The following is a 21,339-nucleotide window of genomic DNA, read 5'->3' as shown; positions in this document are numbered from 1 at the left end:
TCTTCCGAATGACTTGGGCACGAGGCACACAGGTGGTGCACATGCCTACGTGTAGGCAGGACACTCAGACACACAAAATTATAAAATACATCTAAAAAATGAAAAGTCGTAGGAATGGAAGATGCAGCTTAGTTAGCACAGTGCTGACCGAGCATGGACGAAGCCCTCGGCTCAGCCCCGGTGGCACAGAAAACCAGTGAAACACCACGGAGCGTGCCTCGCTCTAAGCCCAGCACTTGGAAGGTGGAGGCACAAAGCTGAGATTCAAAGTCGCCCTCAGCTACACAGGGAATTAGACCAGAACGGACTACGTAAAGCCCTGTCTTAGTTGCATGTGGTGGCGCCTGCCTTTGTGATCGCAGCACTCGCGTGGCAGAGGCAAGTGGATCTCTATGGATTTGAGGCTATAGTGAGATCCTGTCTAAAGTAAGTCAACAGTGTGATTTATAGGGTGACTGTAGTTTTGTAGAAATTACAGAGAGATACACAAAGAAAAGGCACCCATACAAAATGAAAAGGATGGGAAGCAGAATTAACAGGGTTTGTTTGTTTGTTTGTTTGTCCTGGTGTACTTTTAGGACTTCTGTAAATGATGTAAGGTTACAGCTATAACATTTAAAGTGTGGTTTGTAACATCAAAATGAAATTATACAGAGAGCTAGAAGGCCTCTCATGATAACAATGACTGTGTAAATAGTCTGCCTCTCAGTTAGCCTGAGAGTGGGTCACTCACAGTCCACAGAGGACGCAAGGAGTCCACTGTGCACCACGCTGTTGGAGATTACATTGCCTGGAGCACCCAGACTGAGGCCCTTCGTCAACAGCTAAGGATTTTATTACTGTAGTTTTAAGAAATACCAAGTGTGGGGTTGGGGATTTAGCTCAGTGGTAGAGCGCTTGTCTAGCAAGCACAAGGCCCTGGATTTGATTCTCAGCTCTGGGGGGAAAAAAAAGACAAAATAACAAAAAGAAATACCAAGTAAGAAAATTTAAATGTGTGGAAAACTGAACTGCTATTTACCAAAGAAAAATATTTCCACCAATAAGAAACGCCCCTTGCATATGAGACTAAGCTTGCCCTGGAGGCTTAGTGCCAACATCAATGCTGGCGCTGTGCTCAGCATGGCTCCGAAACCATAGGCAACAGAACCAAGATCAACAAGTGGGAGGATTCCAAACCAAAAAGCTCTGGGAACAACCAACGAAACGAATGGGAAGCTACAGAATGCAAGAAGCATTTACAGACTGTGCATCTGATGGGGGGGCTCAGTCCTCCAAACACAGGGGAAACTTTTACAATGTAGCAGAAAGACCCCATTTTAAAATGGGACTATGGACTTGATCAGGCACTGCTCTAAGGACAAACAAATGGCCAACTGGTATATGAGAAATTCTTAAGGTCCTCACAAGGGAAATGCAAATCAAGGCTGCAGTGAATGGCTATTCACACCCGCTGGGGGTCAGCACTGCAGTGAATGGCTATTCACACCCACTGGGGGTCAGCACTGCAGTGAATGTCTATTCACACCCGCTGGGGATCAGCACTGCAGTGAATGGCTATTCACACCCGCTGGGGGTCAGCACTGCAGTGAATGGCTATTCACACCCGCTGGGGATCAGCACTCCAGTGAATGGCTATTCACACCCGCTGGGGTGGTTGCTGCCAGAAAAACAAAAAAGTAGTTGCAGAGATGTGGAAGAACAAGAACCCTTGACAGTGGAAATACAAGGGAAAACAGCACCCCAGGTACTTGCAGAAAGTGTGTATGGAGGGCTGCTGAGAGGAACGAAGGAAAAGGCACTTGTCAGCAATCCTGTCAGCCCAAGTTCAAGCCCTGGAACCTACATGTTGAAAGATGAAGATTAACTCCGGTAAGTTGTTTTCTGACCTCTATGTGAACACAGGCATGCATGCACGCGCGCGCGCACACACACACACACACACAAAATGTTTAAAATAACAAGTTTTAAAAGTACAATGAGGGCGGTTGGGGATTTAGCTCAGTGGTAGAGCGCTTGCCTAGCAGGCGCAAGGCCCTGGGTTCGGTCCCCAGCTCCTGGGGAAAAAAAAAAGTACAATGAGGGCTGAGGAGGTGGCTCAGTGGTTAAGAACAATGGCTGCTCTCACACAGGACTCAGGTTTGGTTCTCAGCATCTGTGACCTCTGAGGGCTCTGCATGCATGTGCACAGACATACATGGAGGATACACATAGATCGAAAATAAATAAACCTTTTAAAAACACAATATATAGGAGGCTGGGGGCAAAGTCCTGGTGGTGAAGCACCTGCCAAGCTGGGCTCTGCGTTCAACCCAGCATCTTTGTATTTGGGGGTTCTGTCTGTCTGTCTGTCTAAAAGAAGCCTGTGGTGGTGGCACACGCTTTTAATTCCACCACTTGGGAAACAGAGGTAGACAGATCTCTGAGTTCCAGGCCAGCCTGGTCTACAGAGTGAGTTCCAGGATAGCCAGGGCCACAACAGAAAAACCCTGTCTCGAAAAACCAAAATGCAAATAAAACAAAACAAAAAACAAACAAACAAAGAACACAGAGAGTATCTATCATGATCTTTGAGGCGATTACCAAAAGAATTGAAATCAGGATCTTGGAAAACAGATCAACACTTGCATATTCACTGCAGCCCTACTTAGAGCCGCCATATATTAAAATGACCTGAATGTCCAGACAGGTGAAGGGTTTAGAAAGCACACACTTAAAGCAAGGAGGACCGGCCAGCGTGAATGAATCCTGAGGGCGTTAGGCTATGAGACATGAAGGCAAGCAAGCTATAGAGATCTGTGTACTGCACTGTACACAGCCAACAGTATACTCTGTAGACTTAAAGACTCCTCCAGGGACTGCCGCCAGGCTCATGCTGGGTACCGGAGTTCATTTCTCAGCACCCACCTCATGTGGCTCACACCTGCTATGACTCCAGAGTCTAGGGAATCCAATATTCAATTCCAGTCTCCAAAAGCAACTGCTCTTGTGTGTGCCCATGCACCCAGGGATTAAAAAAATAAATATGAAGGAGGTAAGAAAAAAATCATTAAGATGATAAAGTTCATGTTAAGCATGAACCTGCATTCACCCTGATATCCCGACACCTGGTCCTTCTTACAGAAGAGCATGAGAAGGAAGAGGAAGTTGTATTTAGGTCAGACACCTCCTAACCTACTTAGATACAATGTGCTTCCCCCAAAGGCTCCTGTGCCAACAACTGCCTCCCTAGCTGGTGGGTTCAATCATGGAGAGGAAGCTGTATCATGAGGCGCTGACCATATCTCTAGGAAGAGCCGTTGACAGAGATAATGTGCTGCTGGTATCACTGGGAAGTGATGGAAACTTTTGGAGGTAAGGGCTACCTGGAGGACGCAGTTCACCAGGCACATCCTTGGGGTTTTCCTTGTTGCAGGGCCTTCTTTCTCTGGCTCTCCATCCTTGTGCCCAGGAGATAAGCCGCTCTGCTCCCCCACACCTTCCTACCACGGTACCTGCCTCACAGCCGGCCCATAAATAGTACGGCCAGCTCCAGATGAGAACTGGGGCTCAGAATAAATCTTCCTCTTTAAACTGCACTTCTTGGGTACGTGTCATGGTGATCAGAGTATAAGGCAGAGTGCTCTCACAATAAAACACAATCACGAAGATACAAGACTCTGGAAGTTCACTCTCGAACCAGCTCCAGAGTAAACATGCTGGGACCCAGGACGCATCAGAGAGGGGAAAAAAAAATCACAAACAAGGAGGTGTCTGACCTAAATACAACACCCTCTTCCCTCTCACAAGTAAGAAGAAGGACCGGATGTCAAGAGAGCAGGCTGAATTTGGGTTCGGGTGGACAAGACCTCACTGGTTAGGGCTGTGTAGTAGGGAGAGGTGGGGTTCAGCAGTCATCCCAGAACACAGGCAGAGAAACAGAGGCTGCATTGCTGCTCCAGTCTCCCCAGGTGAGCCTCCTACTGCTTCTGTGCAAATATGGTCTCTCCATAGCTGCCATGACCCGGCCACCGCTGCCGCCACTCCCGATTGTCACCACACCCTCAATCCAAACTCAGAACCCCTTTGTCATCTCAGACAGACACTGATCCCAAAGTGGCAAATGACATAAAGATGTGACTCTCTAACTGCAATAGCTGGCTAGAGATGGCTCTACCCTGCTTCTGAGCGAGCTGCCTCTGTCCCCTGTGAACTGTGCGCTGAGCCTTCGCCCAACCCCATCCTGGCTATGGGGAGCTCGCTTCCCTAAGTCCTGTGAGATCTTGACTCTCACCTCTCGGGGAGCAGCCGCATGCCCGCCGTGCAGAGGATGTAAAGAGGTGTCTCCCTGTGCTTCTTCACGGGCACATGAGCGGCAGCGAAGCTCAGCAGAGGTCGAAGGTAATCGCTAGCGTGTTCTGGAGTGTCTGCCATTGCGGAGATCCCTTAGGTAGAACAATACAAAACAAAACAACAAAATACAGAGGAGACATATATATATGTGTGTGTGTGTGTGTGTGTGTGTGTGTGTGTGTACATATATATGTGTATATATCTATAAAGACATACACACATCTATGTATATATTTTAGTGTAGATTATATAATACTCGAAATATGACTACTCAGTAAGATTTTGCCAAAGGAGCTGGATGGTGGTGGTGGTGCCACCTTTAATCCCAGCACTGTGGAGGCAGAGGCAGGGGGATTTCTTGAGTCTGAGGCCAGCCTGGAATACAGAGCGAATTCCAGGACACCCAGGGTTACAAAGAGCAACCCTGTCTCACACAAAAACAAAAACAGATTCTGTAGAAGGACCTACATTTACGGTTTTTTTCCTTAGAAGTCATTTTATTGTTCTCTTCCTTTAGCAGACTGGTATTATTTAGTGTTCGTTTATCTCCTAGGGCCAGATTTATGGTCACCCAAGCAGTACCTTGGATATATTACAGCTCACGAAGAGGGCCTTAAATCCAACCAGACATTGGTTAGTTGTTTCCCACATGTTTTATTATGCATTATTGCATAACCGTATCATTTTTACAATACTATAATTTATTGCATTTAATTTTACATTTATGTCTTTGAAAGAAGCAGGATGACAATGAATTCGAGATTCCTCTCACTGTCCAGATCCCCACAAAGACAAGGGGAGCCTCCTTCCTCCCTTCTCTTTGGACACCCAAGCCAGGTAAAAGATCAACAACCAAACCCCTTCTGATTAGTACCTGGCTTTATTTTCTTAACCACGGGCTGGCTGTTTCGGTCTCTCATCTGCTTGATGTCCAGCAAATCATGGGGGTTCCCATTATGCCTGGGCCAGAAGTAAACAAAAATCCGGGAGCCGCTGCTGCCACAGTCCACGACCAGTCCATAACTCAGATTTGGGTCTTCTGTGTTGGTGGCTTCGAGGTCTCCTACCCGGGCCAGATACCTAAGAAGGAGAAAATAAAATGAGTTGGGTCCATGAAGAATTCCAGCGCTTGCTTCAGTTGCCCACGAGTCTCCACCAACGTCTTACACATCTATGAGCCAAGCTGTGGTGTACTTGGGTCATATCTATGCACACTTGGTACATTACAAAATAAAGTAAAAGACGTTTTTGTTTGGTTGGCTTCGCTATTTGAGACAGGGTTTCGCTATGTAGCCTTGGTTGGCCTGGAGCTAATTATACAGACAGGCTGGCTTTGAACTCACAAAGGGTTGCCTGCCTCTGCCTTCTGAGTAATTAAAGGCATTAAAGGCATGTGCCACCAGACCCAGCAAATGTTTAAATATTAAATATTAATTCACGTAGCTAACAACAATAAATTAATTCGAACACTACATACTTATATTACACTCATACATACATACCTATGCTATACTTCCTGAAACAGGAAACGGAAAGAGTGGTATTGTTTCATAGATTTGCAAATGCCTTTCGTACCTTGGTTAACACCTCACGTTTGCTCTGGTATTTGGTGTGCTACAGACACGGCATTAATTGAGTGTGTGATAGCCTAGCCTTTCATACTTGCTGCAAAAGGAAAGATTGTCTTTTTTTTTTAAATTTTTTTATTTATTTAATTGGTTGACTAATTAAGCCACAGAATCTGAAACAAACACCTGACTGAACCTAGGGTCTCACACGGGCTAGGCAAGCATTGTCCCACCGGGTTACATCCTCAGGCCATGAAGTAGTTTTGACAGACCTTCGGAAGGCTGCAGACACTCTGCTTCTGTAACTGTAATCTGAAACAAGTAGAGTTTCTTTGAGATTTGCTGCAATGGGAATCTAAAGCTATCTTCGTTATGGTTTCTACTGCTGCGATAAACACCATGGCCAAAGCCCTTGGGGCAGGAAAGGGTTAATTCATCTTATTTCTTCAGGTAACATTCCATCACTGAGGGAAGTCAGAGAAGGAACTCAAGGTAAGGACCTGGTGGCTGGAACAGAAGCAGAGGGCATGGAAGAGTGCTGCTTACTGGCCTGTTCCTTGTGCTTTGTTCAGTCTGATGTCTAACACCACCCGGGACCAGCTGCCGGAAGGTGGCACCACTCACGGTGGTCTGAGCCCTTTGTCTTTGGTCATTAATCCAAATAATGCCCCATGGACTTGCCAACTGGCCAATCTTAGGGAGACATTTTCTCAATTTAGGCTTCTCTCTTTCCAGAAGAATCTGGCCTGTATCAAGTTGACAAAACAACACAACAACAACAACAAACAAAAGCTAACAGGCCAGGCATGGTGACACAGGTCTTTAATCCCAGTGCTCCAGAGGCAGAGGCAGGTAGATCTCTGTGAGTTCAAGGCCTCTTCTCCATAGTGAGCTCCAGGCCAGCCAAAGCGACACAGTAAAACCTTGTATCAAAATGAAACAAAACAAAAACAAAAACAAACTAACTAAACAAAGTCAACACAAAAACCCCACTCAAAAAAATCTTATATTCTGTTACATTACAGGATGGCTTTTTGTGGCACAGCATAATTCTTTAACATCATTATTGGGGGGGGGGACCTTGACTCAATGAACTAATGCAAGTCTTCCTAACGTTGACACATTTTATTTTACAGTTCAAAAAATTCACTAATATCAGCACCAATGTTTCTCATAAAAATCTTTAAGGTGCTGGGAATGCCAAATTCACAGTGGCAAAGATGAACTAGACTCTAATTACCCACTTGGAAGCTCAGATTTTTTCCACCCAAGTCCTGACATCTGTTTTCTTTGGAGGTAACAGGTTTATCTCATTCATTTTCAAATAAAAGTCTACAGACGAAGAGTTTAACTTTGTAGTAGACTGCTGGCCTAGCACATACAAGGCCCAAGGTTTAAACCTTTGTATGCCAAAAATTATTTTTTCATTTCAAAAATGTATGTATTACTGTGTGTCTGTGTTTTTGCACACAGTGTGTGTGTGTGTGTGTGTGTGTGTGTGTGTGTGTGTGTGTGTGTGTATCATTTGCAGGGCTGATGCACATAGACTCCAGAACAGGGCACTGGGTTCTGCAGTTACAGGCCATTGTGAGCTGCCATGTTGGTACTTGGGTCCTCTGCCAAAGCAACCAGGGCTCTTAACTACTGATCCATTTCTCTACCCACATCCCCTCCCTTTTTTGAGACAGAGTCTCACTATATAGTTCTGGCTGGGACTACAATTCGCTATGTATATCAGGTTGATCTTGAACTCACAGAGGGCTACCTACCTACCTCTGCCTCCTGAATGCTGAGATCAAAGGCATGTGCCGCCACGCCTGGCTGTAAAACAGAATCTTTAAAAATAAATAAAATATCTATGAAATACCTAAGTCTGAAAACTACGGTTTTTCTCTTAGTCCTTTCTTCAGGGGAAAAAGAAATGTGTTCCAGGATAAAAGCAGTTAGATTTAATTCATGGCTTAACGGCCCAAGGATTCTCCCCCATGACGGTTTTGGTGTGCAGGAGACTTGAATGTCTAGTTCTCACCTGATCCTTAGTGACTACAACGTAGTAATCCCCTGCCTCGCTACACATATAATCGCAAAGCAGAGTGCAGTAACTACAAGTCCAGCCTAGCATCGCTATACTGATTTGTGCTAAGCCATCGCCAACTGCACATCCTCTTACATCACCCAGGCAGGTGTCAACTTGTTGGAAAAGGTGAATGGCAATCCGGAGGTGAAGGCAAGCCAAACGCCCAGCAGTGGGCGAACAGGTAAATACGACGTGGTCTGTACATACAAAGAAATGTTATCCAGCTCTACAAAGGAAGATCTTGTTACATGCTGCCACAAGACACCACGCCAAGAGAAACAAGCCAGCCACAAGAGATGAATGTGCTATTCATTCCACTGGCAGGAGGAGGGTAAAGGAGTCAAAGTCAGAGAGAAAAGGGAGACAGCTGGGGACTGCTGGCTGGCAGAAGGAAGAGAGGGAGATGTGAGTTGATGGGTAGAGAGCCGGGGACTTGTAAGATGGGGAAAGTTCTGGAGATCTGTTTTGTAACAATGTAAAGACTGAATTCCACTCAATTGTGTTCTTAAAAATGGTTAGGAGGGTAACCATTTCATGATTTACTACAATGACAAGGGTAGAAAACGTCTCAGTGTTACGGTTTTGAATTCACAGCTCTCAGAAAAAGACTCATGTTGGAAACCACTGCTGTAACGAAACCTTATCTTTCTCCTGAACATTCACCCTCTCACCCTCTTCTCCACTCATTCTTTCTCATCATGTTCAGCATGGCTTCTCTGCCTGCCTGCCTGCCTGCCTGCCTGCCTGCCTGCCTGCACTGCCTGCACTGCCTGCACTGCCTGCACTGCCTGCTGCCTGTGCTGCCTGCCTGTACTGCCTGCCTGAACTGCCTGCACTGCCTGCCTGAACTGCCTGCACTGCCTGCCGTGCCTACCTGCCTGCTTGCCTGCCTGCACTGCCTGCACTGCCTGTACTGTCTGCACTGCCTGCCTGCACTGCCTGCTGCCTGCTTGCACTGCCTGTACTGTCTGCACTGCCTGCACTGCCTGCCTGAACTGCACTGCCTGCACTGCCTGTACTTCCTGCCTACACTGCCTGCCTGCACTGCCTACCTGCCTGCTTGCCTGCCTGCACTGCCTGTACTGCCTGCCTGCACTGCTTGCACTGCCTGAACTGCCTGCCTGCACTGCCTGCACTTCTTGCACTGCCTGCCTGCCTGCCTGCACTGCCTGCACTGCCTGCCGTGCCTACCTGCCTGCTTGCCTGACTGCACTGCCTGCCTGAACTGCACTGCCTGCACTGCCTGCCTGCACTGCTTGCACTGCCTGAACTGCCTGCCTGCACTGCCTGCACTGCTTGCACTGCCTGCCTGTACTGCCTGCCTGAACTGCCTGCCTGCACTGCCTGCACTGCCTGCACTGCTTGCACTGCCCGCACTGCCTGCACTGCTTGCACTGCCTGCCTGCCTGCACTGTCTGCACTGCCTGAACTGCCTGCCTGTACTGCCTGCCTGAACTGCCTGCCTGCACTGCCTGCACTGCTTGCACTGCCTGCCTGCCTGCACTGCCTGCCTGTACTGCCTGCCTGAACTGCCTGCCTGCACTGCCTGCACTGCTTGCACTGCCTGCACTGCCTGCCTGTCTGCCTGCCTACCTGCCTGCCTGCCTGCCTGCTTGCTTTAGTGAGACAGGGTCTCGTGTATCTTGACCTCCACCTCCCAAGTCCTAGGGTTACCAGCATATATCACTACATCTGGTTAACACAGTAGTAGGATTCAAACCTAGGGCTTTATACACGGCTAACAATGAACTACATGCCCAGCCTGGTTTCTCAGAAACCCCAGTGCATCTATGCTAACTTTGATATTACTGACAACAATTCCAAAAGCCTTTCCTTTCTATCTGTCTGCCCGCCCGTCTGTCTGCCCGTCCATCCGTGCATTCATCCATCTTTGATACAGGGTCTTACTAAGTAGCTTTAACTCACCAGGAATATGTAGACCATGTTGGCCTCAAACTCACAGAGATCCATCTGCCTCTGCCTCCTGAGTGCTGAGATTAAAGGCTTCTAACAACATACCAGCCTCCTTTTTTGAAAAAAATTGTGTACCTGTGCACCAACACGCATGTGCATGTGTGCATGCATGCGTGTACATTACAGGTGGTTGTGGAACACCTAAGGGGGACTGGTGCTGGGAACCACAGGCAAGTTCCACAAGAACAGTACACAGTCTTAACCATAGTACCATCTCTCCAGCCACTAAAAAGCCTTTTCCTTCTGCTCTAGGAGGGCCGGCCGTTATGCCCTTTGAGTAGCTGGTGTATATTCAGCATGAACCTCTAAGGTTTCTCTCCATTTGCTTAGGCCATTTCTCACGAGCAGGCAGCCTGCCTGCAGCACTTGTCGCTGTCAGTGATCCTTACGACGGTGCCTAAGACGAGCTCAGTCTGTACTCACTGTTCCTGGAGCCCACAGTGTGGAGCTGTTGGTCTGTTCCTGATTCTTCCACGTCTTTCTTCTGCTACCCTCAAACTCAACTGGCCTCTTAAAGCAGTCTCAATGACTTTGCAGAGTGCCCTGTTATCATTTCTGATTCTTGCTGAAATGGGCAGATTCACAGCTCAACTTTGGTACAGCTCAACTTAGCTCTCCCTTCCTTTAGACTTCATCATGAGAGCAACAGCAAAAAGAAAAACCATCAGCTGGCTATGCACTACAGAGCAGAAAGGAAGGACCAGGTGGTGTTCGCCTTCTGATCCCTAATAGAGTCTTTAAACAATCGCTGCGGGCAGCAGAAGTCTCCATTTTCTTATCTTGCTACAGACAAGTGACTGAAGAAGGCCTTGCCCGTCCCCCAGGAAGTAGCAGAGGCACCATTTCTGGAATGCTGGAGTCGCTCGTGAAACCGCCTCCTCCTCCTCACACTTCCCAAGCACCAGGCAGTCTCTATGCTCCCACACGTGCAGAACCACAGTCCCTTCCAGAATGTTTTCATTTATGTGTGCAGGCCCAGCCTTGGCCAACAGCGGGTCACTTGCACCATTGGACCTTTCTCCTTTGTTGGTGCCACAGAGATCGAGGTCTAGAAAGGACCTAAAGCCCAAAAGAAAAATGTCTAAAAGCTCTGGATTCCTTCAGCCAAGAAAGAGCCAATTCTCCACCCACACCTCACTCACATTCCCTTCCCTCAAATAGCTCAGATCCTCCTTTGCCCTCCACCCTCTCCTCTTCCCACCCCCTTCTCTCTCTAACATGATCTTCCTCTAGTCACTGCCGAGTTGGTGAGAGTTACCCACAAATACATCCCCTCAAGTAGACGTGACAGAAGGACTTTTCACAGCCATTATCCTGAAAATATTAACAGCACTACAGCTCTAACTGACCAAACAATTACCTGGCTCACGTGGTCAACATCAATTATAGCGCTTTCAAAGTTCAAACAGAACTTAGCAATGTGCCAAAAATCAATACATGGGGCCTCCATCAGTATGGGCCTAGCAGCTCTTTGCTGAATGTCAACATATTTTATGACACTGCTCATAACTCAAAACCAGATATAGCAGCGTGGCATTGCAGTAACTGTCCATGATGGCTTCAATACATGGCCAGAAAAACAGCTTGAAAGGTTACTGCTTGCCTCTTAACAAGATTAGCCAAAGCAGACAGGAACGCTGATAACTTAAAACCCTGCTTGTAAGTGGACCAAATGCCATTAAGATAAAGAAAATGAATGCATGTGAAGAGACGCCTCCAGTTTCACCAGGAAAGAACTCTTTCAAACTCTTATAAAAGAAAACCTAACTACATATGCACATCCTAAAGTGAATCATTTTTATTTTAATTTAATGTAATGTATCTTTTTGACCTCCAGAAAGATTATGGGTATATGCTCACAATTAAAAAGAAAGGAAGAAAGGAAGGAAGGAAGGAAGGAAGGAAGGAAGGAAGGACAAACAACCCTGAGATTTTGGAAAAACCCACACAGGAACTTCTAATGTTTTCAGTCATATTACCTTAGAAATTGTATATCACTAAGAGCTGAATAAAAAGCAAATAAAGGTCTTTAACAGAAAATAATTGAAGTATTAGGAAACTCAAAGACGCAGAGAGATCACTGTAAACTTAAGCTTTATTTCCTGAGGCCGCAGAAGGGCTGCAGTGCTCCTTGGCACACATTCTCCCAAGCAAAGACCTCCACATTTGCTCCTGTGGGGACACTTGTGGTCTGTTCCTGGCAGCATGGCAACACCACAGAACACTGCTGCAGATTTCAGCATGTTCCTAGGGATACCTTAAGTAGGAAGCTGTAACTATATTATGTCTATGATAATGTAAACAGCCACAAGGAGAAGGACTTTCCTTAACTCTTTCAGAACCGTCGATAAAGCTTTCCCATGATTCCTAGCTTCCTAATCTGTTTCCCATGATTCCTAGCTTCCTAATCTGTTTCCCATGATTCCTAGCTTCCTAATCTGTCGCTCTGTCATCAGCTAGTGCTCCCTAGTAGTCAAGCAGCAGCTGCTGCTACGGGAAGGAAGGAAGGAAGGAAGGAAGGAAGGAAGGAAGGAAGGAAGGAAGGAGGGAAGGAGGGAGGGACGAAGGAAGGAAGGAAGGGAGGGAAGGAGGGAGGGAGGGACGAAGGAAGGAAGGAAAGAAGGAAGGAGGGAAGGAGGGAGGGATGAAGGAAGGAAGGGAGGGAAGGAGGGAGGGAGGGACAAAGGAAGGAAGGAAAGAAGGAAGGAAGGAAGGAAGGAAGGAGGGAAGGAGGGAGGGACGAAGGAAGGAAGGAAGGGAGGGAAGGAGGGAGGGAGGGACGAAGGAAGGAAGGAAAGAAGGAAGGAAGGAAGGAGGGAAGGAGGGAGGGATGAAGGAAGGAAGGGAGGGAAGGAGGGAGGGAGGGACAAAGGAAGGAAGGAAAGAAGGAAGGAAGGAAGGAAGGAAGGAAGGAAGGAAGGAAGGAAGGAGAGTTGAATTGGGGATTTAGTTCAGTGGTAGAGAGCTTGCTTATCAAGTGCAAAAGTCCTGGGTTCATTCCTCAGCTCCAGGAAAAAAAAAAAGGTGCTAAGAAAGAAAGAAAGAAAGAAAGAAAGAAAGAAAGAAAGAAAGAAAGAAAGAAAGAGAAAGAAAGAAAAAGAAAGAAAGAAGAAAGAAAGAAAGAGAAAGAAAGAAAAAGAAGAAAGAAAGAAAGAAAGAAAGAAGAAAGGAAAGAAAGAAAGAAAGAAAAAAACAAACAAGCAAGCAAACACAATTCTTAATGTTACTAATCTGCAGAATATACTTCAGGTCATAGAAGGTAATTTAAGAACAGAAAAATCAACATTACTTAAAATAATATACTTCAAATAATATATTTGCATAATCAGTATGTTGGGTGGTCTAGACCCTTTATCCCCCGCCACCTTATTTCTTTATTTGCTGCTGCTTTTGTTTCTCAAAGGCAGGGTCTTAGCACCTCTACCTCTCAAGTGTTGAGGGAACAGGCATGCACCATCCTGGCTGGCTAAATGCTTTATTCCTAACTCAAACGATAAGACAAAACTTTTCACAGCTGGGAGGCGGTGGCACATGCCTTTGATCCCAGTACTTGGGAAGGAGAAGCAGGTGGATCTCTATGAGTTCGAGGCCACCCTGGTCTACAGGGCAAATTCCAGGACAGCTAGGGCTACACAGAGAAACCCTGTCTTGAGAAACCAAAAGAAAAACAAACAAAAGGAAGGCAGGGAGAGAGGTAGGGAGGGAGGGAGGGAGGGAGGGAGGGAGGGAGGGAGGGAGGGGAAGGAAAGAAGGAAAGAAAAAAGGGAACAAAAGAACTCACTTTCATTCCCACTTTATGCACTAAAAAAAAAAAAAAAATGGAACCGTAGAACTAATTAGGAAACCTCCCCAAGATTACCCACGTAACAAACGATTAGGGCTAATTGACCCTAAAACCACAATACCACCCCAAGGAACTATAATGAACATTCTCGACTAGGCTGCACACTGGAAGCCCCTGCACGTCAGAGAGGCCTTGTCTCCTACATTGTTACAGGGTCCTAAGTGAGTTAAAGATACAAAGACTAAAAACAATTATTCCAGTCACCACTAACTAAACTATCAGACTGTGTGATAAAAGTTTTAACGAAATATATAGAACTGTTCACCACGATAGATACTGTAGAAATTTTGAATTATTCAGTGTATTTTCCCCCGTATTTTTGAGACAGGCTCTCACTCTGCAGCCTCGTCTGCCTTTCCTCCCTAGACTTGGAATACAAGCCTGCCATTCGGCACCTGGTGTCTGGCTGTCTTTAATAAAGTCCTCCTCGGCCTCACTGCCACAGGCCAGCTAACACTGCTTTCAGGACACAGGCATCTATCGAAAACCCGAACCCAAAGAAGCCATCATTCTGATTTACGGGAATCTTTGGTTTTGTGTGAAAAGTGGGAGCCATGCTAATTAAAACACCGGCAAAGGAAAGGAATGACTGGTGGATACGGTGACTTTCAGGTCAACCTTGCCTGTAGAACAAGCAAAAGCAAAAACAAAACAATGAGATGAGAGAGGAGGAGGAGAGGGAGGAGGAAGAGGAAGATGAGGAGGGAGAGTGGAAGGAAGAGGAGGAGAGAAAGGAAGAGGAGGGAGAGGAAGAGGAGGACAGAGAGTAAGCCAGGAGGAAGAGGTGGACGAGGAGGAAGAGAAGGGGGAGGAGCTGAACAAGGAAGAAGAAAATCAAGCTGTATAAAAGGCCTCTCTTATCTCAATGTGCACCCACTTTTAGAACATGAACTTACAGTAGCACATCTGGTTGCTTGCTCATGGGTCTCTTATGATTCGTTGATGATTAACTTTGTTCCCGACTCTAAATGACTTATCTCAATTATTCACTCAGATCTGCTGTCTAGTGAGGTTATGAACTCTGTGTTCAGGAGCCACGTTCTGTTCATCTTTGTACCCCGGTGTCTGATACAATACTACGAACCCATGGCAAAGTCCTCAGAGAATGTCCGACCCCCTAGACGTCTCGTGGAGGCTGCCGCAGGAGGAATTTATAGCACACAGCTGTTTGCGGCGGTGTGTACACGGCTGTCAATTAATTTACAGTAAGCTCTGTGGTACAAGGGCTGCTGGCTGCTTGAGCGAACCCTTTCAGGGTGTTAGGACTTTAGTAATAGCCTTCCGGTGGACAATGTGTGTGCTCCGCAGTTTCACGGCGGTCTCCTTTCAGTCAAGCCAACCTAACAAGTAGTTAGGTACTGGATCTGGTCACTTAGGGCGCAGTGGGTCACTGTACCTCCTGCAGCCCACTTGGGGCTTTACTTTGCTTTGTCTACGTTGCTGCCACCCAACTTCAGGCTACCTGCTCATGAAATTCCCTCTGCTTCCATAGTTCCTTCCAATTCATTCTCCACAATGCCATCAACGTGAGCGTGTTTGTTCGTTTGCTTGCTTCCTGGTCTGTCAAGACAGGGTTTCTCTGTGGAGCCCTGGCTGCTCTGGAACTCACTCTGTAGACCAAGCTGGCCTGGAACTCAGAGATCCGCTTGCTCAGATTCCCAAGTGCTAGGACCAAAGGTGTACACCACTGCTGCAGAGGTTTTTAAAGAGTAAATCCTATCACACCTCTCTTCAAAACCTTCTAAGCCTTTTCATTGAAATCTGGAAAGTTCCACCCATCCCTGCCTCCAGCTCCTATCCCTGCCCTCGATCCAACAGCTCAACCATCCACACCCTAATCTACTGGTCCACCTAGAGCTCACTACTCATCCTCTGACAGTTCACTCTAGCCACCTCAGCTAATCCATACAGCATTCAGTCAGTTCATGCTGTCGTCTGCCAATGGAGATCTGTGCTAAGGTGTGTCAAGGAAACCCCATTAGGCAGCAAAGAAACTCAATTTGTGGATTTAGATATAAAACTTAGGCTTTTCATCGACAAGCTTCTTCTTCTGCTTGAATACTGTAGTGACGCCAACAGTATATTCTCTCCTGGAGAGGAAAACTCCAAACTCCGAACGAACAAGAGTTCTAGCGGGAAGAGGGAAGGCTGAACAAGCAAGCAGCTATGTCTGGCAGACCAGCCACAGCCTGCACATCATGGCATCCAACGCATATTTAACTGATTAACAACAAAATGAAATGAGAAATGAGAAATTCTGGGGACAGAACCGGTGAAGAGTAAGAACAGGCATTTGTCACAATTCAGAGCACAAAAAGCCTCGATGCAAGTGTTGCTAGAGGAGTCTGGCAAGATTCATCTCCATCCTCACTATGAAAGGGCCGTGCAGAGACTGCTTCTCTCTTGATGGGACCCTGTGGCCCTGGGCGCCATTAAATAAGCATGTGAAAGGCAAGATGGAGAAGGACAGCAGCCCCCACCCTGCTGGCTAAAGTGACGGTGCCACTGCCTCTCTGTCTCTGGACATCAAGTGACGTGCGCCAGTAAGGGGATTTTGTGATTATTATTATTTTAAGTTTATCTGAGTTATTACTTGGAGCCTGAAGTCCCCTGATACATGTCTAAGAGGCAATTAGAAAGGAAGGAAGGAAGGAAGGAAGGAAGGAAGGAAGGAAGAAAGAAAGAGGGGTTGGGGATTTAGCTCAGTGGTAGAGCGCTTGCCTAGCAAGCGCAAGGCCCTGGGTTCGGTCCCCAGCTCCGAAAAAAAGAAAAAAAAAAAAAAAGAAGGAAGGAAGGAAGAAAGAAAGAGAGAAAGAAAGAAGAGTTTTCTACAAAAGAATATAGGCCTTCTCATGCAGTTGGTGTGGCACTGAAAGCACAGGAAATAATTCAGGAAATTTTTCTGTGAAAAAAGGATACCGCACTTTCACTGGGCAGAATTAACAGGACTGAACCATTATGGAAGGCAGTGTTACTAAGCCAGGCAGTGGTGGCGCACACCTTTAGGCCCAGCATCTGCCAGAGGCAGACGAATCTCTGCTTTGAAACCAGCCAGGGCTACATAGAGACTCCAAGGCTACCCAGGACTCTCTAATGAGACCCTATTTTTAAAAAATGAAATGAATAAATAAGTAAATGGAAATAAAATATCCAGACTAGAACACACAGAGAGAAAACCCCACATCGTCAGTTAGTCTGGGGAAAGCGTCCAGGCTCAATGCGCATATAGCCCGAGTCCCCAAAGGAGAACAGAAAAATAGATAAAAAGATGATGTTCAAAAACTTTCCAGGGTTGGGGATTTAGCTCAGTGGTAGAGCGCTTACCTAGGAAGCACAAGGCCCTGGGTTCGGTCCCCAGCTCCGGAAAAAAAAAAAAAAAAAAACAACTTTCCAAATTTGGTTTTAAAACTCTTACATATTTGTAAATCTAAGGGTCGTGTTATAGTCACCTTTGTAACTCCACGCATGACTATGGCTGCTTCTGAGCAAGAGTCACTAACCACGGAGAGAACGCTCACATAGCACGGCACAGTCAAACTGCTTCAGATCACTAGGAGAGCATCTCGGAAGCGCTCAGGAGGAAAGGAGACACGTGTACACAGGGTACACATGACAGCAGACTTCTCAGAAAGAATGCAAGCCAACAAGAAAAAAAAAAGATCGGTACAGGAGTTCTTTAACGATGGATTTTTTCCCCCCAAAATGAAAGCAAAGTAAGGACTTTGTCAAAAATAAAAACATGAAAATTGAAAGAATTCATCCCCTATAGACTCACCCTACTAGGAATGGGGAAAAGATTTTCTTTAAGACAACGGGAGCAACCAGAACCCCCAGAGCTCCCAGGGACTAAACCACCAACCAGAGTACACATGGAGGGACCCATGGCTCCAGCTGCATGTGTAGCAGAGGAGGGCCTTGTCAGGCAGCAATGGGAAGAGAGGCCCTTGGCCCTGTGATGGCTCGATGCCCCAATGTATAGGGGAATGCCGGGGAGAGGAGGTGGGAGGAAGTGGGGGGGGGGAGCACCCTCATAGAGGCAGGAGGTAAGGGGATGGGATGGGGGTTTCCAGAGGGGAAACTGGGAAAGGGTATAACATTTGAAATGTAAATTTTAAAAAATCCAATAAAAGGGAATAAAAGGAAATTATATATAAAAGACAACAGGAATATGGTGTGAGATGCAAGGATGGCTGTATGAGTAAACACACAAGTGTTTTCTTCTTCTTGAAAAAAATTCAAAACCTTGAAAAGTCAATTGACTGTTTAAGATGATAACAACATGTTATCGAACTTACACCATTTGCAGAAATAAAATGTCTGGCTTAAAGGCCTCTCGGCAGGGTGGTCTGAAGGTTCACTGCTGTCAGACTGTTACAACACATCACCTGAAGTACAAGCCACGTGACAAAGTGACACACTATAAACCCTGAAGCAACCACTAAGAGGTATTAAATTATATCTGATCAATCCAACAAAGAGGATAAAATAGAATCATAAAAAAAAGTGCTTAATTCCAAAGAAGGGACAAAGCTGGGGGGTGGGGAAATGAGTAAATATAACCACACACAAATGATAAGACAGACCCGGTCTAAATGTAGTCAATAGACAAAACCTAGAAGGATAGATCACCCACACAGCCAGAATGGATAAAAAAAAAAAAAAAAAAAAAAAAAAAAAAGGGCTGGGAGATGGCTCAGTGGTTAAGAGCACTGACTGCTCTTCCAGAGGTCCTGAGTTCAAATCCCAGCAACCACATGGTGGCTCGCAACCATCTGTAATGGGGTCCGATGCCCTCTTCTGGTGTGTCTGAAGATAGCTACAGTGTTCTCATATACAAAATAAATAAATAAATTTAAAAAAAAAAGGCAAGGCTAAATGCACTATCTACGAAAAGCCCACCTTAACTATTAAAAAAAAAAGGGGGGGTTGGGGATTTAGCTCAGTGGTAGAGCGCTTGCCTAGGAAGCGCAAGGCCCTGGGTTCCGTCCCCAGCTCCGAAAAAAAGAACCAAAAAAAAAAAAAAAAAGGTATTGTATAGGTGTCTCAGCCATCAAAAGCACTGACTGCTCTTCCAGAGGACCCAGGTTTGGTTCCCAGCACCCACATGGTATCTCACAACCATCTATAACTCCAGTTCCAGGGGATCCAACACCTTCTGTCCTCTTTAGGCACGCGGTGCACATAAATGAACACAGGACACGCACATGCAAATTAAAGACAAACTTAAAAGTACTGAAAAGAATCACATTAACATGATTCAGAATAAAGCTGAAATAGCTATGTTAATATGAGGCTAGTAGATTTCAGAGCAAAGAATAAAACCAAGGCTCAAGAGACTCATTGAACAAAGATAGAGAAGTCAATTCATCGAAAGAGCACAACAATCTTAAACATGTATTACCCAGTAAGCCTCAGTCCACCCAGACAGGAAAATAGAAAGCTATCTTTCATGGCTGAAATACAGCGTCAGCATTCTTGAACGAAAACTGAAGACAGACAGAATGGGACTTAGGACTTGCCTTATGTCATGAATGGCATGCAATTTTACTAATAAAAAAATATATATCTCAGGAGTTAAAGCTAATAGTGTATCAAAGAGTTTATTTAAAAAAAAAAAAGAAAAGAAAAGAAAAGAAACTCAGCCAGGTCTGGTGCCACAGACTACAATCCCACTAGTCAAAAGGCTGAGCTGCATGCTGACTGCAAGTTCAAGATCAGCCTACAGAGTGAGTACCAGGTCATTCAGGGCCAGGTCACTAAGGAAATTTAGTGTGAACTTTGTCTCAACAATCAAAACTCTAACTTAGGGATACAATGCTTACCAAGCATGAGCAAAACCCTGGTTCAGCCCCCAGCACTGCAAAAATAAGTTTAAAATTTCAACACCAATCTGATCAAAGCGACCGGTAGCTGACTTACCTCTCATACTGCCTATCTCGTGGTAACGAAGTGGTCCAATGTCGTAAATCCATGATTAAGAGAAGTAAAAGGAGACAGGGAATAAAGAAAAGTCCCAAGAATGCCACCCGCTGACGGAGAAATGGGCTCACTGTGGGTACAGTGAAGTACCAGGAGGCTGGGCAGAGGTAGGAAAAACTGATCCTGGAATGAGACAAACATTTGCGAGGTCTTAAAACTCTCTATAAAATCACTGCTTTAAAAATGTTTTAAATACATGAACACCCCGAAGACAAAATCCATGTTAAGAGAAGTCTAAACCTTTTTTTAAATCCTTTTTTTTTTTCAGTTGAAAATGAGAGGCAAGCACCTGTATAACTGCGTTTCTATTATGCAGTTTAGAAAGACGTGGTGTGCTGTTTCCAAACTCTGCACTTGAGTAATCTAGTGTTAATAGAAAGATCACTGTGGGGGGTGGGCGTGATGGATGGGATGGAGGTAGGGACCGGACTTCCTAACACTGGTTAATCAGAGATACTGCAACATGACCACTAGCAATGCTGTCAAGAAACCAGATAGTTACAAAGGCTACTTAACTGATTTTTTTAAAAATGCTTTAACAAATTATATACACAAGGAGACCTTTTCCTAAAATTAGTTTTAACAGATACATAGTAAAAACTTAATCTTTTTCCCTGACTCAACCAACTTTCACAGACAGCCGCTGCTACTCTCAAGACCCCAGGTGGAAATTACTGGGCTCCCCTTTCCAAAGAACACTGCTTTGACATCTTTGCATACACCTGACCAGGATGCAAAGTTTAGGTGCAGCCTCCGGGCAAGCCTCACCTAGCCTCTCAGCACCCCCCTCCCCGCCCCCCTGCTCCTGCTACCACCCTCCACTGAGCCCCTTGCCAGACATAATGACTGCAAACCTTACCTAGCCATGGGTTCCCTTCAGTGATCTGGACGTCTGTCACCTCCGTTTCCTTTTGCTCTGAGAGGGTGGCCTCCTAGTCCCAGGCATCTCCTAAGCCAGCAGCCTGGAAAAGGGTTGGCTGGCTTTCCGACGTGCCTCCAGCAGTGCCCAAGGGACGCGATCCCCGTAGCGACTTTACACTTCTCTCCCACTGTGCTGACCCTCACTCACTCCGTGACCGTTCTCGCTCTTCCCGCGGGCCCAGAGGACCCTACGGTGCATCCTGGGCGCGGGGCTTTCCTATGGACAGGCTCCGTGCTCATGGAGCACGCTACCCAGGTCGTAGGGACGGGGCACCCCGCTTCCTCCCCTCGTCCCTCTCCGTCCCGCAGCTCTCCCGCAATCCCACTCACGGGATCCTGAGGCCCGCTCGTCCCTCTGCACAGCCCGGCCTGGTCCTCAGCGGTCCCCCGTGGCTTCCAACACAGCCGGAAGGAGGCCCGGCTGCCGGCGGCGCCACGTCCCCAAGGAAACCGCACCGAGCCAATGACTGCAGGGGACCCGGAGAGGCCCGCCCTGCGAGCTGCTAGAGCCAGGGACGAAGCCGCGGCTGTCACACACCGAGCGGCTGCTCAAAGCGGGGCCAATCCCCAAGGGCGCCCGGCTACAAATGCCCGCCCCTGGACTCCAAGCCAATGGAAAAGACGTCGCACCCAGGCTCCGCCTG

The 21,339-nt window shown here is 46.5% G+C and overlaps 1 protein-coding gene across 1 annotated transcript in view; it reads right to left on the bottom strand.

Annotated features, from left to right (window-relative positions):
* Window positions 1–21,139, bottom strand: part of Entpd7 (ectonucleoside triphosphate diphosphohydrolase 7) — a 41,676-nt gene extending 20,537 nt beyond the window's left edge. Inside the window, exons 1-5 of the mRNA NM_001107595.1 lie at window positions 21,026–21,139; window positions 20,634–20,736; window positions 19,715–19,897; window positions 5,207–5,412; window positions 4,274–4,424 (exon numbers count right to left, since the gene is read on the bottom strand). The gene's annotated coding sequence lies outside the window, so the exon portion shown is untranslated. The remainder of the gene's footprint in view (window positions 1–4,273; window positions 4,425–5,206; window positions 5,413–19,714; window positions 19,898–20,633; window positions 20,737–21,025) is intronic.
* Between the last annotated feature and the right edge of the window lie 200 nt (window positions 21,140–21,339).

This window comes from Rattus norvegicus, chromosome 1, assembly GCF_036323735.1.
Source record: "Rattus norvegicus strain BN/NHsdMcwi chromosome 1, GRCr8, whole genome shotgun sequence".
Taxonomy (NCBI): domain Eukaryota; kingdom Metazoa; phylum Chordata; class Mammalia; order Rodentia; family Muridae; genus Rattus; species Rattus norvegicus.
This window is presented reverse-complemented; position numbering and strand designations above follow the sequence as displayed.